We start from the raw sequence: 19,113 nt of genomic DNA on the forward strand, positions 1-19,113 counted from the left end.
TGTCAGAAGTTGTCCTGGGACCTGCAGTCATTTCAGTGTACTAGCAGAAAGCTGTCTTCTGCTAATGATGTCCCTCTCCATGCTGCTGCCTGTGATCCCTTGTCCAAGCCACAGCATTCACATCACCCTGTAACAGCTTTGGTGTTTTCTCAGAGCTAGCAGGAGTGATAAATTGGTGTCCTGCCGACTTACGGACAGAGGGTGTTAACATTTTTCTTTTCCTTGCTATGAGGCATTTAACTGTAATGGAATCTGGAACTTGCTGCATGTTTAATGAAGATGGATGCTTTTGTCTGCAAGGGCTGCATTCACCACCTGACAGCTAATGTTATCTTATCACAATCCTTAAAAATAAGGAAGCCTTTCCTTAAAGAGCATTGTCAAGTATTGGAGGATGGGTTGTGTAAGGAGAGGGGGGAATTAAATTCTTTCCTCTGTCATCCGGAAGTATTTTGTAATCTGGCAGCCTGTAAAGTGGGAAAGGGGCATCTTGTATGCTGCATTGCAGTCTGTGTTTCTGTACTGTTGAGAGCCTTTTTTAATAAAATCTGAGTACTGGTGGAGTTCAGCAGAATTCTCTTTACAGGCCTTTAAGAGCCAATTTCTGGATCTCCTTATTGTTTCTGGGATGGTAACAGTGCTTCTGTGTAGCGATCGCTTGCATGGAGCTGCCTGCTGCCTCAAGCTGGGGCAGTATAGCTCACATAACCTGAAGTAAAAGTGCTCAGTGAGACTTGTGGCTGCTGTGCTGCAGGAAACATTAGGGCACACTTCTCTGTAACAGCTGGGTGCTAAAGGTTGACAGCAGGTCTGTCTGCTGGACCAAAGGGAGAGGTGGTGTCTGCACTTGGCCTCTGTCAGGACAAGGGCTCTCCCTCAGCTTTTCCCTTTGGTCCTGGATGGGGAGCAGCTGGTGTAGAATGTAATTAAGTGGAGATTTTGGCTGGTCTGGTAGAAGGTGTAGATTACATGTTCCCAGGTAAGTGACTGTGGCTTTGCAAATTCTTCCATACATGAGTTTTACAGAAAAGTGATGGCAGTCTGGGTGGGATTTGGACATTTCCCTTGTGCCATGTGCTCATCTAGCAAGTATGGCTGTGCTTCTGGCTGGAGAGATTTACTGGCAGATGTTCATTCAGATCCTGAAGCCTTTCCCTGGATGCTGTTTGGCAAACTTTCATGTTTGCAGAGCAGGATAATTAAATATGGATTGTATGTATGTGATGGAGTAGGGAACCACTAAACAAGAGGAAGCTAAAGACTTTTCTAAGACCTAATTTCCTAATACCAGAGGTAGTCAAGAGCCATAGGATATATTGCTTGGTGTACCTCTGACTTTCATATTCCCCATCAATTGACTCCATAGTGGTGAAAATCCGTGTCAGTGCACCTGTGCTGTGCAATGTCTGCAGATGAGGGGTTGAGTGGTGGTGAGTCCGTTTTGCAAGGAGGGACAAGGCATTCTCCATCTCCTGGCAGTCAGGATGCAGAGTGGTGTCTGCATGATGCACGAACAGGCCTCAGCAGGTATCTTGTGCAGGTCCTGATCTGATAGCGTTTGTATACTCCACTGGCAGTGCAAATAAAGTAAATAGCCCCTTCAGATCAAGCTGATGGAAAGAACTGGGATATACATTAACCTGCAGTGTCTCAGACAGCAGGTTCAGATTCAAACCCTAGGTGTAATAATGGAAGTAGCTATTCCCAATGTACTACTGTTGGGAAGTAGTGCAGCACCTATGGGCGTTAGGGATGGGCTTAAAAAACCCGTTGTTCTGGGCCTGTGGAAGCCTGTAACTGATGGGTTACATGCTAAATACCAAGTGAGTGGCTGCTGCCTGAAAGCAACTGGGTGCACATGCACAGCAGCTGCAGTGAGCCTGCTAGCCCAACAGTGACAACTGAGCTTGAAGTAGCTGAAGGCCAAAGGGAAGCATGAATAACAGGTTGAGGAAATGTTTAAGGAATAATTTCCCGCAGCATTTTATTGCAGTGTTATTTTTTACAGCCCCAAAGCAACAGCCTAATTAATACTCTAATAGGTTGAAAGTTATTTACAGCAACTACAAGTTCAGAGGGTATTTCTGCTACTGAAAAGCATAAATAACAGTTTCAGTAGTTATGGGAGGGGATTTGCTGAGCTGATAGTGGCCTTTGGCATGTATGTTTAGTAGGAAACAGCAATTGTGGGAAATTAGCTGTTAATCAAGATTTAAAGCAATCTTCCATTAAACTGGGTAGAGATTTTTCTCATTCAATTAATGTAGGCAGCATAATCTCTTGAAACAACATATGGATGAGATATCAAGAGCTGCTGCTGATATAATTACTTTCATAATGTAATGAGCATATTGTGCTCGTTGTCCAGTGGGAGCTGTGAGGACAAATGTACCTGGAATGTGTTTTATTAGGTCTTCAAGAAAAGTTGCTCAGGTCAGGATTCAAGCACTGCTGCTATTGCATATATCCATTGGAATGGAGGACAAAACTGTCTCAAGATAACTGATCCACTATAAGCAATTCATGGATGCTCTCTAGTCTGGATGCAGGGGCTAGTTGGGTGGAGAAACTGAACCGCGTGCTATGAACTGAGTCTGGAGATCTCTGGCCTGGTGGCTATAGAGGGTGCTGTATGCATGTGTTGCCCAAAGCTTAGTAAGGGCCAGATGGGGTTTCTGCATCAAACTGTTTGGTTGAGTTGTTCTGTGTGTATATAGTCAGTGTGCTTTCACCTTGTCACTACAGCAGTGTGCTGTAATAAACTCCTGGACCAGTGGTCATTGGCTTATCTGTAAGAACAAGAAGTGTGACAAAGTGGAGACAAACCCCAAAAGTAACATCTGAACTTGTCAGAGGCTTTTATTTAGAGGAGTAGAGGTGGAGGCAGTCATCTGTACTGATAGCCTTTTGCTTCAAAGCTTTCATCTGCTGGGATTTCTGAACTGGTTTGGATCTGGAGAGCATCCCCTGGCACTCCTTCCACACCTTTGCTCCAAATTCCCACACACCATGCTCAAATGTGAGCATGGCTACAGTTACCAAAAGTCTATCTGGACCGAGTTTCAGGAAAATGAGGGTATGTGGTATGCTGAGCTGGTAAACACAGACTGAACTTGACTGTAGGCACCTATGGGCTCTCAGCAATGTGATATACTGTGAGCTCAGGTAATTTTCCTGTGTGTTAACCATAAGCTATTCAAAAACTTGAGCTGCAATGGACTTCCTAGTACAACTGTGTTACAGCCCAGTAATGAAGCAGGTCTGGTTAATAGAGAAACCATCAAAAAAACTTTGTCTAGACCAAGCATGGAGGTAAGATCACCCTGTTTGAAAATCTCCATATAGCCCTCTGATAAAAGGAGGGGAGGGAGGGGGAGGGTTTAACACTGAATTTGAAGCAATTTACAGCTTTCCTCCTCAGAGCTGTCCTTGGCATTTGTTGACCCATTGCTTGCTTGACTTCTGCAGGCACTGGTCAACCGAGTGTCTGCTGGGTGTTTTCAATGAGGAGAGGAAAGCCAGGAGGTTCATTTCAGAAAAAGGCTTGCTTACAGCTTTTTCTCTGCACAGGGAGCTCCCTACTAGCTCTCAGATACCGGCAGAGGACAATTACAGCATGTCCGGAGCTCTTATTCTACTGTGAAGTGGCTGAGCAGGACAGTGAGGACAAAGGCCAAATTGCCAGTTTCATCAATTATAGCAGGAACAGACAATGCTGTATTGTACTTCAGTAACTTTCTAAAGCTGAAAGCTGGAATCTGTCACTAGGCTGGTATGTTTAAGCAAATATTTACTTTTCTCAAACAGCTCTATTTCTTGGTGCCATGAGCATTTGAGAGGAAAATAGCACAGATTATTTGTCTGATGCTGTTTTTAATAGGCATGTTTTCATACACAGTGAGAGGTTTAACATTTATATTCCCAAAGACCCTGGCATCTTTTTGACGGCATGGTGATGATTATATTATTTTTAGACCCATCTGTTAAGCGGCTGCATTAGCTTATAGGATAGCACAGTCCATTTACTCATTGCTCTTGCTTTGCGTTGTTTACCTCCACCTCTGCTCAGTGATAGATTAAGTCATTTGACACTTCAGCTGTGTTGACAGGCTGGACGTTATCATGGACAGCAATGAAGCAAAACTTGGTTTTCTGATTGCTCTAGGAAGATTCATATTTCAGGACACTTGGACCACTCCACAAGCAGTAAGGGGAAGAGTCATTTGGTTTTTGAAGAAATCAAAGTAATTCCATTATATCCCCTAAGATTGATTGGAGTTCATTGAATCAAGTTCAGGACCAGTTCTCTCTGTGTTATCTAAGAACTTGACTGATTTCTTCAGCATTATATTTAGAAAAATGTCCACTGGATAGTCTGCATTTCACTGCCTTTCACTTGCTCTGTTCAGTTTTGAATGCTGTGGATGGGTCACCTTGAAGTCTTCCCTCTAGTGCTGAGAATAAGCTTGACTTCCTTAGCCTTTTCTCCAAGAAAATATTAAAGCCAGAGTCTATCCTCATTTCTCTACTTCATATGAACTCCCTCAAGTTCGTGTAACCTTCCTTAGGAAGGATGTCCAGGACCAGGGAGACTTCAGGAGATGTGGTCTCAGCACTAACTGCAGGAAGAAGCAAGGCATGTTTTCCATCTCTGACAGGGTGGTAGGCGTCCCTCCGATGGGCTGAGGAGGCTCAGCTGGTGCCTAAGGGTGGTAGGTGAGCAGATGCAGCCCCATGTGGAGCTGCTTGCCCAGATGGACTCCCTGAATCCTGTTCCTGAAAGCTGCTCTCTGAAGATGGGGTGGTGTGTCAGGACACAGGGGCTGCTCTGGAGTAGCGCACACGCTTTCAGCTCCACACATGCTTTGATTTCCCACTGTGGGTGGCCCCAATGTCTTTAGCAGCCTACTGCTTCTGGTTCAGGGCTGCACTTTAATTGAAAGGGTGAGGCTTGTGCTTTTGATCCTCCCACAGATACTGGAATGCTTGCACATCAGTCCAGGATAGAGCCTGGCCTGTAGGCAGCAGCTAACTTCTGGATACCATTTCTCAGTGAGAAGAAATACTAAGCTCTACTTCTGCCCTTGTTTAGCAGCTTGGAGTATGTGCACTTTTTGTGATGCACACCAGCAGTAATTGTAGACATTGCCTTACCCCCATCAATTTTCCCAAATCCAGTTGGAGAATTTAATGGCCTGCTGATGAAGAAAGATGGTTGCTATCTGGTGTCAGTGGTTACAAACCACCTACAGGTTCACCAGACTGTTTGTGTAATTGCTACCTGTTACACTGGCTTAGTGTGCATTCAAGTTTCCAAGAATTTTATGTACTGAGAAGAGATAAAAACTTTTTTCTTTTTTCCTCAGGATACAGCACTCATGGAGGAAGCTCTATCTTGAGCGTGAACACATTTTTCGTGGATGTGGATCCGGCCCTTGTCACTAGCAGTTCAAAGCAGAATTTTCCTCTGAGTATTTACTGTCACTTTTTACAGCAGGATATTTCTAGATGCAGTTTTCTTGGAAATCTACAGAGAAGGACTGGAAGCATCTGAGAAGTTTTGTTAGTCAGCAATTTATGTTGCTGTGGAAACACCTTAGTAGGGCTTGGGAAAACTGCCTGGAGAAAAAGGTGGCTGCCAAAGGTGCTAACAGCTATGCACATCTCATCTTGGTTCTTAGCTTACCTAAACCTGTACATCAGCCACATGCTTCACAACAGCCGCTGTTCTGTTATGATGGTGACATGTTTTGTGCCACTGGTCATGATTTCCCTCTGTAAACTCTCTCTGTCACTCCTGAACTATGACACAAACTCCCTGCCAGTCTTTCCTCTGATCCTGGATGATATGCTGGGCACCAAAGTGGTGTTGAAGTTCTCGCATATGAGGCTGCTGGCTGTAAAGACAAATAGCAACATCAGTGGGGGTGAGAGGGATGCTGATGAGGCCTCACATCTCAGAATGAGTTAGTGACCTGATGAGTGAATTTGCATGCAAAACTGGCTTTTCCCACCCCCCCGCACCCCCCCCAGCAGAGCTGACCAGGCAGATCTACTGTTACATAGCCCTTTGGCAGTGGAAGACCTGGTGAGGAGGGGTCAGCTTCAGAGTAATCTGGTTGGTTGATAAAGCAGATACAAATCTGCCCTTTGCTGTTGTTTTCTTGACTTTTTTTCATGCCCTGGAGAAAAGTACTTGCAGGAATAGAGCAGAGCAGGGAGGAAGCACAGATGGATTTCCTCAGTGACAGCAGAATCAGGGCTGTGTGTGACTGCCAGACTTGTGGCACAACTGCTGGGTGCAGAGTTCACCATGCTGTGAATGCAACAGGCACAAAGGATGTCACAGCCTGTTGCCTGAGAGGTGTGATACAGCCTTTTCCTTCCAAGTGGCAAGTGGGTGCATCTCTTACTCTATGTTGCAGACTGCTGGAAGTGGCATTGTTGGTTCTCCCCCTTGCTGGGTTTTTGGTTTTGTTTTGATTTTTTTCCTTGAAACAAAATGGAAAGGTCACAGTCTCCCATGAGCTGCCTTCTCCCTGTCTGAATTGTGACAGGGAATCTGACAAAGGCACCTGTCCATGGATGACCCTAATGATTTTCCCTCACACTGAAAAGGAAAGCTCACTTATATCTGGATGTTGTCAGATATTCCCTTTATCTGATGAGAGGAATCTGTCTATCCATCACAGCATTGTTGTTCCCCCAGCTGTGGCTCAAGAGCTGGGAGGAGGAAGGTACAAAGCTGCATGGGAGGTCTGCAAGGCTAAAAGAAGACACGTTCTCTCGGGCCTTCAGGAACGAATCACTGGGTTCAGCCACGGGTGAGAGGCTTGTTAGCGCATTGTGGTTTCCTGTAGGTTTGCTTGATCCTTAAACCTATATCAGATCACTGAGAGATGGTGCGGCTAGTAGCCCTGTAGAGAGAATTGTAGTGATGGAAGTGTTAGGGGAATCTCAAGGGTTTATTCATTTCCCTCATACTAGGAGCAAAGGAACAGTAGGAACAGTCCCCGTGTCCTGTGAGGTCTATATGCATGTGTATGATGCTCTGACTCTTGGCTTCTGCAGCTGTAACTCATGCAAGTTGCTATCAAAGTTAGTTGTGAATTGTCTAAAGCAGATCAGTTAGCAGTCTAACTTTTCTTGTAGAAACAAAAATTGGTTTTGGCCCCTTTGGACCATATTGCAGAGGATGGTGTACAACTGGACTGTGTAGTCCTGGTAAGAGATGTTATTTGGGTCAGCTCCTGTGTTTTTACCCTAACGTGGTCCAGGTTTATGCTGGTATAATGGTAAATAAGAGCCTAAGTGGAAACTGTGTAAGAGGGGATCTCTCCAGGAAGCTCAGCAGCTGTGTAAACCTCCGGATTACAGGAGGGCTAAGAAAAAAATTCTTTATAACAATAGCGAATCTGGCCCATTAGCAATAGCCTTATAATCTTCATGTCATCTTATTCAGAGATCTGTTATTATCAGAGCACTCAGCATGTGGAGGTGGAAAGATCTCATGGGATGAACTTCTTTTGCTTTGTTTTGCTTTCAAGGTGGTGTTTAAATAAACAGCAGTTATGCAGTTTTCCCATAGCTGAGCTTTTTGTACCTAAGTCAGGGCAGTGGTTTTAGGTAGGGGGTTGGTTTAATACTGACTGTTGGTAACATGTTTTACTGGGCAAATATAATCCCTTGGGGGTTTCCTGTGGTGGCCTCTTCTGTCTAATCCTGGTTCACTAAGGGTACAAATAACCTGTAGCTCTTAGTCTGAACTGTAACGCCTCATGTTTTCAATTTTTGGTGTTCGAGGCAGTGAGTCCATTGGAAAAGGAAAAGTGTAGCCTGGAGGTGAATCCTATAAATAATATATAAGGCAAGAAACAAAACTGAGCTTGAGACAACTCCTAACAGACTGACCATGTAAGCCAAATATTGCCTGGTGAGAGGTGGCATCTAACATGCATTGTCAGTCTGTTTGCTGTTGCACGGACAATTAAGTTATTTAATGCAAACATACATATAGAAACTGGTAACAGCTCAAGTGAATTAGGTATTGGATTGTCCATGTATTCCTGCATGAACAGTGGGCACATAGCACACAAGTGAAAGACCTACCAAGAAAAGACATGTGTAAGGGTGAATTTGAGGTTGACCAGGAAGTAGCTGAAGCCAATTGTGTGTCTATGTGTTTTTAAGTGTCTATGATTGACCTGCATGTTGAAAGTGTTCCTTCTATCTTGGTGAAGATAGGGAAACAAAAGAACACAATTAATCTCAAAAAATATGTTCCAGATTCATTGACTGGAACGGCAGTGAATGGACCCTGAATGCCAGTAGATGTTGCACTGACATCCAAAGAGTTACCAACTGAGTTGAAGTCACTGATTCGGTTCATCAGGGCTGGCAGAAGTTGTCAGATTTTTTGCCATAAATATGGATTTCTCAGTGTCTTGGCCACAGCCATTAAAATCACCATGCCCAGTCCCTTCAGCGAGGAGAGGGTGTATGAGCAATGTCCAGTGGCTACAAGCTGGCTGCGTGGATGGGGCCAGGTATCGGAAAAGCCTTTGTGGATCATTTCTCATTCATCTCCCTTTCCAAAGCACTGAGTATCACTGTGGGTCCAAGACATGATTATCAACATGATTATAATTTTAAAATCTGAATTTCACATGTGGAACTTTCCACAAGATTTAGATTCATGGTGCTTGTGATCTGCTTTTGTGGCTGACTTTCTTTTGGCAATGTTGAGTGCTATTAAGCATTATTTTCATTATCGGCAGAGATACAAAAAGAATAATCAGAGATAGTATTAAGGTGATTTGGGCTTATAATGCCAATTTCTTGGACTCATTAGGAATGTTATTAAAAGTCCCTTCAGAATGTCGTTATTTAAGGTCTGGTGACCTCTTCTGTCATTCAGATGTTTACTCCTGACTGTTTTCTTTAAGGCTCTGAGTCAGCCAGTGTTGATAGCTAAGCTGCAGAGGGAACAGAAATGTACAGCACTTCTATTAATTTTTAAAGTGACTTGGCAGGGTCACATAGGTCCATGGAAATATAGTTTTGAGAAAAAAAGTAAAAAACATTCTTAACTTGTTTCTCTGTGATGTGTTAGGATAAAGTCCTGGACAGCTACTGAACAGTAGCTATGAAGTCTACAAGCAGTTCTGGTCATTCAGCAAAATGCGTTCCTTTACCATCCATAGCACAATTAATCTAATTTTTAAAAAATTGCTAGTGATCTCCACACCATAGAAGATATGTAGGGACTCATGGGCCACATCCTGCAAGCAATAGACTAAAGGGCAGATCCTACCACAAGATCCAGAGAGTTGGACTTGGTAGTCTGCCTGTGTAAACTTGTGAGGTCCAAGGGTAAAAACAGGTCAGAAAAAAAACAGGAGGAGAAGGTGCAGTTAACCCTTTCTCCCCAAATCATAGCAGCTCCTGCCTGTATCACTATTAAAACTTCTATGGTGACTAATTGTGATTTTCATCAACAAAAGAATGGACCTTCTCATATGAGAATAACAAGGAACCCCTGTTTTCATGCAATTATCCTTGCTGATAAGAAATAAAGGACTCCCACAGTGCAGTCTTCTGAACATGCTGTCTAGAAATACCCCTGTCTGCTAAATTGTTTTAGGTCAAACTTTTTATACCCTGTAACTTTCCACAAGCTACTAGGGGTCTTTAATATGCTACTTCCTACAGTTACTGTAAGAAAAGTATAGCAGGTTTCTTAGCAATGAAAACTAAATTCCATTGGAAATACCGTGGTGGAGTTTCACAGCTTGTGTATATAAAATACACTTTAATAGCGAAGGGAAAAATGTTTTCCTTATGCACTTAATTTCTTTATCTTGTCGTTTACAAGTTTTTTTCTTCATATTGCAATTTATGGCAGCATTTTTCCTGGATCTGAGTAGGAGCTTGGGTATTGAAAAGAGGAATGTGCTTTGAGGAGGTAAATTAATTTTCTCCCAGAGTTCTATAATTTGAACCTGGATATAGCAGAAATAGTAAAAAAGTTAATTTCTAGAGGACTGGAAAAAAAAATCAGTACACCTTATTCCAAGTAAAATAAAGGAAAATCTTTCTCTTTGCATTTACTAAATTGCAAAGTGCAGAGCATTTTGTGCTTTGGTTTTGCCCAAGGAAAGCTTGACTGCTCAATGTCTTCCTGTGACAGCTTCTGCTCTCATTTAAGAAAACAAATGTGACCATTTCTGTCATGTAAATTGTGTCAATTGAATAAAGCTGTTAAATAGGTGAGGTAGTGTTACAGGTTCTGCTTATTTTCATCCTTGCTATTACTGCATGCTGCTTCCTAGCTGCACTCAGAAATCCCAGTCACAAAAAGGACCCTTTGTGCTGAGAGTTCACTTCTGTGAGTTTGGGTCAATGCTTTGGGTTTTAGCTCTATTTTGCATCATATTTTTGTGCTGCCTCTTAATGTTCTGGGAAGTGTTTAGCTATCACCTGCAGAGACTGAATTTGTGCAGATAAGTGGCCTTGAATCTCTTGTGGAGATACATGCGTTGTAGGTAAGGCCCCTGGCTTCATCACCCAAGTGGTACCCTATTGCAAATAAACATCTGCGTCTTTGTAGATTAGCTGTAACACTATTAATTTACAAAGGTCAGTTTACTACTTTTTTTTCTTTTTTTTTTTTTCTGTTAAAACAAGGAGAAATGGGTACATTTCAAGAGGCAATGTGGCTCCAAAGCTTAGGGGGAGGCCAGAAACAAGGACTCACCTGTTCTGGGTCTAGTCCTACAAATGCTTGGTCCAGTGAAAAGACCCAGTGATGACGGGGAGCTGCTGGCACAAACAAGGCCTATTTGGTAGATAGGACCCAGCAGGATCAGGCTTTGCTTACAATGTTGAAACAGTAATTTCCATGCCACTTGGTAGGCAGATTGCACCAGATGTGTCTGACTCATTGCATCCATGAGGTGCAATGCACTCGGATTATCTCTGGCAGGCAGAGGCGTGGATCGGAGCAAGAGTCTTCCCCTTTGTGGACTCCAGGAACCCTGCACAGCAGAGATTAACCGGAGTCTGTTCTCTGACCTCTTTGGCTTCTTGACAATTTGACGCGTATAAACCAAAGTCAATGTGACTGTGTGATACAGGCAGCACCTGGACTGCAGAGATCCACACAGTGTAATCAGAAATGAGTTGCTTTTTTTTGTTAATGTAGTTACTGGTATCAGCTAAAAGCTTGGCTAGTGTTGGTAATACTCAACCTGTTTTATAACTGGGCAATTTAAATTTCTGAAATGTACATTGATACTAAACCAATTGTCTTTCAAATTTCACCTTAGTCAAATACTAATGCGTGTTCAGTTTTTTGGATAGATTTATTTAAAGCCAAGGCTTCTTAGGATGTGCAATCAACGGGCGACTTAAAACCAGGACCAGTTTATAGTAAGCATATTTGCTTTCTTCTGCAGCTTGTATAGCTCAATACAGAGCCTGGTTAATCAGAACAGTTATGTCTGTGCGCAGTGTAATATTACAAGTACCGTATTTAAGCATGCTCTTGAATTTAGAGAGACGCCTCAGTGTTCTCTTTAAACAGTGTCTATACCACTTTAGGATTTGCTTTCCATTTGCTTTGCGTTTCTTCCTAACATCTGGGGAAAGATTTAGCAAAGTGAAAAATGTGTGGCCTGGATAATAACTGCATTGATGAAACTGCACTGAAGACTATTCCCTGCTGTTCCTGTGTTGTACAGGGTCTCAGGGGACAAGTGGTGCCACGTCATCCTGGAGCCTGATGCTTGCATATGACCCATTTGCAATTGCTGACTCATAAACCAGCTCAACTGACTTGACAATTCAGTAAATAAATAAATAGGGTTTTCTTTAGCTGTGGGTGGATTCATTTATCCTGAGTCTTATGCTGCATGGAAGGACTATATCAATTTTTAATTTTCTCTTTTAGGAAAACTATTGTGAAAAAAAACCCCCAACTTTGATGTTTCTCTTAGATTTATCAGTTAGAGAAAATGATTGTTTTAGCTATTTCTTATTATAAATAGCCACTTGTGAAAAAAAATAAAAGGATCTGGATTCTGGCCTATGCCAAGTTGCAACTGTTGTCTTGTAACTAAAGAGAAGGAGAAATGGAGACCTGGAGTCTCAGGCTCTTAAGTTGAGAACACATTAGCCAAAGTGATCAACTTACCTGAGGCAGGATGATCTGATGGTGACTGGGAAGACTGATCTTGTGGGGTGTGAACTAGGCTGCTGTTCCTGTATGTGTGCACTGCTTGTTTCTTCTGCAGCATCTCATGCACACTTGGAGATTCCTCACAGGATGGGAATGCATGGTCTGTGCTAAAGACGACAAAAGGTTTAATGATCCAGTTGAGCCACAGGTTCTTTGGAGTGAGGAAAGACCTGCTGGGAGCAGTCCTTGGTCGTATTATACATGTCCCTGTTGATCTCTTCCATCCTTAAACACCAGCAGCAAAATCCCATGGGCTGTAGAAGCGGGAGGCACTGAGCCGCAGCCCGAGTCAGTGAAGGGAGAGAAGGCTGCTGCTGCCTGGAGCCATCTCACAGCGTGGCGTGGGCTGCAGGAGAAGGATGCAAAGGTGCAAGGGCTGAAGGAGGAGGCAGTTGTCTGTGGAGGCAGCTGGTGAAAGCATGAGAATGGAGATACTTTGGAGAAATCTGAAAAGTGAGGCACTGCTTCTGATTTAATGTGGGAGAAAGGGTCATGTAGCTTGTAGAATTGATAGGGGATTTTAGGCATTGTGTTCCTTCTGCTAGTGAACATGCCTTGTCATGGCATAAACCCATGGCATTCTGCGTTTAAAAGATTCCCAGTAATGCTTTGTGTCACTCTGGGCCTTCACAGACTAGAGGAAAAATTCCAGGTTTGACTTGAATGCAAACCTGTTCAAGGTTTTTCTTCTGCTTAGGGGGAGGAATATGGCTTACCTTGTTCATAGGGCCCCTCTCATGGCTCAGACTATCACAAATTGTTCTTTTATTTTCTCTTAGGGAAAAAAAAAAAGAAAACTCATCCAAACACAGAAAGTACCAGGTTCAGAAAAGTTGGCTGTTTTCCTTTCCTTTTCTTTGGGAAAGAAAAAGATCCAGAGAGAAAACCACTAAAAGCTTTTTATTAAAGTATTTATCTTTCCCATTTTAAAAATAAGACTTCTGGTCACTTTGAACTTTCTCCAGCTTTCATTAAAGATAATAGCTTTTTAATGACAACGAGTTTGTTTCCTTTATGCCCTGGGGTGAGTCATAGCCCTGCTCTCTATGGAGAGGCAGTATGTGCGGGGCTGTGTAGCAGCTCTAGGCAGAAGAGAAGGCTAACAGCTGTGTTCTCTGTGCCTATGGCCACCTCTGAACGAGAGGAGTGGAACTTCCCTGCTTCTCTTCTAAACTGACTTCAGGCATGTCTGAAGAGGTGTGCGGCAGTTGCTGGCCTCCCAAGCACATGCAGAAAAGCCCAGGTCTAACAAGAAGCGGTTTATTTTTTTTTTTCTCTGGATGCGATGTTTTTTGGTCCCTAGGTCAATAGCCCAGTTCAAGTAAGCTGACCGAAACTCCCTTCATTCCTAACGAGATCCCACCCCTTTGTCAGAGTATAGGACTGCTTCTGGGTGGGCTTTGTTTGCAAATGGAGTTTGGAACTTTTTGGTTCAATATTCTTCTCTACTTCGGCAAAACACAGAAGAATCTCAAATACGTGGGCTTGTAATCTGATTTTCTTCAGAATTTCTTTAGGAAAATCTGAATCTTGCTTGGTATCAACTCTTCTCCCATGTCTCTGCTAAAAACTAGCAGATGTGTACAGAAGTGGAATGCTGTTTAAAGGTCTTTTTGCTTCTATTCTAAGATCTCAAAGGACACCACGAAGGAAAGAATCGCAGTGCAGAGTTTGAAACTCCTCCAAGTAGAGTGGCATTAGGATCCCTGCAGATGTATTCTTTGCTTACCAGTCTTGATAAAAGAAAATTCCACCTGGATCTTTTCTCAAGTAAGCCTTTTTTAAGACTCAATGCTTAGTTCTCCTCCCCTTCCTGACCCCCAACACTTTTTTAATTATGGATTTCTGCACAGGGTGCCTGGGATAAGCAGGGAGACAGGCATTTTAAGAAAGCAGGAGCAGATGCGAAAGTAAATCAGCCAGCTCCTCTAGTTCTTACTATTTTTTTTTTTGAGTTTGTCAAAAGAAAGAAAAAAAACTTAATTCTTGCATTAGGATATTTTCTCACCTGAGACTATTCTCTTTCTCAGCACTAAGAGCTTGTTGTCTGCCTGTGTGAATTTGTTTTAATCTTGGCCTTAAGTGCCTGCATTCATACTGTGAGTGGGGTGCATGGAAAAGCAAGACCACATCCACAGTAGTGATTTCTTTTGTGTCAAAGGTTAGCTAACCTAAAGAAGGACTTGAGAGAGGCAGGACCTGTGAGATGAGCAAGTGAGGAACTGGATGTTAGAAATGCAACCGTGGCAGAGAGATCAACGGAGGAGCTGCTGAGGCAGAGTCTGAGATGGTGACAGCTCTCCACGACTCAAACCACCGGCCAGGCAGCCCCTCCTGGCATGGTGGTTTTTCAGCCTGAGGGAGAGATGCTTAAGGGAGAATTCAATGGAGATCTATAAAATACTGAGTGGCCTTGAGAAAGTAAATTAGAATTGATTGTTCCCTGTCTCTTTCAATACAAGAACTAGGAATTCAAATTAAATTAGCTGATGGTAGGTTCAAAACAACAAAGACACGGACTGAGGCGTAGGCACCACCTGGAAATCCTGGAGGTGAAATTATCAGAAGTGTGAGAACATGTTGAGGAAATAACTACTGTACATTTAACCTATCTTATATTCCCTCCTAGGCATCTGCTATTAGCCACTATTGAAGACAGATACTGGGGGAGATAGGTCTTTGTTTTGACCCAATGCAGCTTTTCTAGTGATGAATAAACACTCAGGTTTTTATCAGCAGCAGCCTGAGCTCAAATCCCAGTTTCTGCTCTCTGCTCTGGTATGGTTAGATCAGCTCTGAGAAGGAGAAAGAGGACACTTCACACTAACTTGTGCAAAGGACATCTTTGATCTTAGGAAAGAGCTGTGTGCACTGAGCTGTTTGGTGAGAGCTGGGGCTGGCAGGGCTAGGACAGCAGCATCCTCAGGGCCTAGGATGAGTTGAAGGGCTGAGATGCTTCAAAGATTTCCTACTGCCAGGGCATGGGGAAGGGAGTTAAATACTTGAATGAAACAAACAGTAAAACCTCAGGTGAATAACTTCAGTGGAACAGCCAGGCAGGTTAAATCCTTGGAGACAGCCAGGAGTTTCTTGCATGCATTCCCTGCTTTTCCCGAGCTGGAGCTTTTTTTTTTTTTTTTCCAATCTGCCATGCAGAGGGAAAGATCTGGGATGGGAAAACATTCAGCAAACTACAGAATCAGGTAAGTGCCGTGAGCACAAAACCACAGCGGTTGCTTTGGCCTTGACGTGAGACCAGCTTGCCCCTATTCTGCCTGATCAGTCAGGCACGAGCATAATGGACAGTTTGAAAGGGAGAGTTAGTTAAGAATAGCGTGGGGCAATTCAGTCTCTCTGTGGATTTATGTTGGTGGTCCTCTCCTCTGCTGCACTTTGTCTTCAGTTCAGGCAGGCAACGCTTAAGAGCAAATGCTCCTGCTCAGCCAAAGCAGCAGCCTGAGAGGAGTAAAAGGAAATGTAGGGCTTTTGTCTGAATATAAATACTGTTGAAAATGAAACAGCTTGTTTCAGAGGGTGCTGAAGCATCATTTCATGAAGGGGGATATCCCCAGAAACAGTATGATGGGACAGGAAGAGAGAGATGGAAGGTTTTTACATAATTACAAGTTAGGAGCTCAGCTTTTGAAGGATGGAGAAGTGACAAGAGTTGGCATTCAGTTTTGATTCATACAATCGCTGTCTGTATTAGAGCAAAGTCCCTGATTATCAGTTATCCCAAAAGGTCTCAGCCTCTTGCTGGGTTTCCTGGTTTTGGAGTTTTGCCCCTTCTATTGGATTAGTTAGCTGTAGGATGCTTGATCATTTGTCCCAGCTTTTCTTTGAAAACATTAAAAGTTTCTGAGAGTTTCTCTGCTTTCCTGCTGGTATTTAAAAGCTGAGCACAAAGTTGCTACATGCAACGGGAATTCCTCCCATGCTTCTCTATGCCCAGCAGGATATAGTCTGTTTAGGACCACGTATGCTAAAACTCTCACCAGCAAAGCCTGGAAAAGCGTGCCCTTGCATACTCTCGGCTCTGCGTATGAGAGAGGAAAGGCAGCAGACCACAGAACAGACTGCTGCAGAAATTGATTGTCAAGTTGGTAGCTGTTCACAGCAGCAAAAGTGTAGATGGAAACACTGACCTTTGCCTTCTTTTGGACAAGTATTGTTGCCATTGCTGTTGATTTGCGTCATGTTCTGGAGAGCTCGTGTGAACTGGTGGTGCTTCTTGCTGAAACATAATGAACAAGCAGAGCATCCCTTGTGATTGCCTTGGAGAAGGGTTCGAATGAGCTGGCAGCCAGCTCTCCTGTGGCCTTCACATATCTGTAGAAATCAGCTCCAAGAAATCAGATCACTCGGTTGGCTACTTTCCTTCTGTGCTTTTACAGACTTGGCTGTGACAATGGAAAGTAAAATAAGACACTCTAAACCAGAACCTTTTTTTTTTTTTTTTTTTTTTTGTGCCACATACTGGTAGCTCTGCTAGTTTCCTTATTGCTGGAGTGCACAAGAATCCAAGTCCTGCACAAGGGACATAAAGTGCAAGGGGCTGTACAGACACAGAACAAAGAAAATACTGCTATCCTAAAGCATTTACTGTGTACATATAAATTATCTGGTGATAGGGGCATAGAGGCAAAGCAGTGAACACTTGGGAATAGAGTAAATCCTATTTAAAAACTTGGTAAATCCTATCCAGGCTACATAATTACTTTTTTTTTTTTTTTTTTTTTTTTTTCCTCTGTGTGTGTGTGGGAAAGTTATGGCAAAATAAAGCTGAAGAAGGGGCTGGTATTAGACAGTGTTCCCCATTCCACTGATGGGTGGATCAGCCTGTGGTGCAGGCAAGGACACTGATTAACTATCCAGAGTGAAAGTGAGAGTAAGCTTCCCTTTGTTCCTTGGAAGGGACATTCCATCTCCAACATCCTCCCAGCCAGAGCAGGAGGGCCTCTGGGAACTGGGTCAGTGGCAGCTCCAGCGCAGTGCAGCTTAATTAAAGTGAAGGAAAATGAGTGAGAGGGCAGGAAGGGCAGGAACCCTTGCGTGGCCAGCACGGAAAGCAGCTGGGTTTGAACAAGCAGATAAAGCCGCGTTTCCACCTGCCCTAGGGAACTGACTCTTCATGTTCCCATAGTTTGGAAGACACAATCTCCACTGCCAAGGACAGCCCTGAAAGTTGTTCAGCTCCTGCACCTCTCCTCATGAGGTGGACTAGCCACATTTCCTTTCTGTAAAGCATGCTTACTTGGCTCCAATATTCCTCATAGGGTCAACAGTCCCACTTCTATACTCAGCAACTGCCTTGCAAGAAATCTGTTGCTGGGCTGATGTGGTCCAGCATCGCTTGGGTCATGTTTTCCTTGGCTTCGTTAACATTACCATCTTTGGAGCCTGTCAGGGAAAAAAACCCACAAACCCTAAAAAAGTCCCCTAGGGCTATGTCAAACCAGAACAAGGGAGAAGTGCTTTCAGACTGGGGATGGGTGATGAGCAACAAAGGTTGCTCCTAAGAACTTTAGGTGGGGGTGGATTGAATATAAACCCTACTGAGATGTCTGGATCCAGATCCAATTTTTGTAACAGCACAGGGTCAGTCAAAATTGCAGTCTTTATGCAGATGCCTTGCTTTCTAAAGCTCATTTTCAATTCAGTCAGTTTTCGGTGTCTCAGAACAATGTGAATGTGTTCCTTCTCCCCCGGCCATTTTTTGGCAGGGGGACTTGGAGCATGGCAGCATCAGTGCTGGAAACAGAAACACCTGGGAAGTGGTCTCTGTTACTGCCCCTCAATTAATTGCGCAAGAGCCACACAGCCCTCTGGTTTGTGTTGACTAATTAGCTGAGTAATGCAATCTTCTTTTGAATGTTCTTCCTGTTCTAGATCAAGAATGAGACATACATTGATTAAATGACTTACCCTCGGTCACAGAGTGAGTGACTCATTGGCAGAAGCAGGAATTAACATCTAGTATTGTTAAATTGCTGTTTCCTAGACTCCATGGCCCCTTATTTCTAGTGCTGTTCTCTTTCCTCTCCTGGCCTTTTTGCCTCTTGCCCACTGCAGGATTTATTACATGTGCGATTTCCAAGGTGACAATATCTGACCACTGCCAAGAAAATGAGATCTCTGTCCTTTGCTACAGACGTCTATGGACTTACAAAGAAGCTAAAGTTCCTTTTACTTCTTATCTTTTTTTGGAACATTTTACCATGTTATGCCTGAGCTGGTGCGGTTGCCAAGTCTCCTCTGCTCCCGTGCGTCCAGCATTGCACATGATGAAGGTGCTAGCCTGTCCTCTAATATTATTTTATCTTTTTTTTTCTAGAAGCATCTTTGCTGCAGTTTCCCTGAAGTGGGAACACTCTGCCCGTACCCACCATTAGTACAACAGCGTAATCAGTTGCAAAAAATCAGTGAGTGGGTTATATAAATCCCAGTTCAGTATTCAGCAAGGTCTAACATCTGTTGTGATCAATATTTTAGAGCAAGTCTGTTTGATAAAAAGTTACAGTAAAGCCTTTAGCTTCCTACTGAATAGTTAAATAATTCACAGGAGTGGCTTGAATCACTTTAAGCTTCTTGCATTTGAAAGTAAGCAGAAAATTCAGTCTAATTCTGCAGAGAGACAGTGTAGCCAGTTGGATTGTGTTTCCCACAAGCTGCTGTACTGGGAACGCAGTAGTTTCAGGTTTTTAATGGCTCCTGAGGTATGCTGGAGTCAAATCTGACAAAAAAAAAAGGTCTCTTTTATAATTTGTTTTTTTTTCTTTTATTTTATTTTTAATTATAATTTGTCTGGTAGGTGCTAGGAGTCAGCGCAGAAATGATACCCGCTGGTTTGGAAACGGCAGAAATGGAACCGTCAG

General features: G+C 43.2%; 1 protein-coding gene across 1 annotated transcript in view; it reads left to right on the forward strand.

The window, feature by feature from the left end:
- LOC104477894 (somatomedin-B and thrombospondin type-1 domain-containing protein-like) overlaps positions 1-19,113 on the forward strand; it is a 33,220-nt gene that overhangs the window by 1,575 nt on the left and 12,532 nt on the right. The gene's annotated exons all lie outside the window — the stretch shown is intronic.

The sequence above is a fragment of the Chlamydotis macqueenii genome, chromosome 16, assembly GCF_036417535.1.
Source record: "Chlamydotis macqueenii isolate bChlMac1 chromosome 16, bChlMac1.mat, whole genome shotgun sequence".
In the NCBI taxonomy this organism is placed as follows: domain Eukaryota; kingdom Metazoa; phylum Chordata; class Aves; order Otidiformes; family Otididae; genus Chlamydotis; species Chlamydotis macqueenii.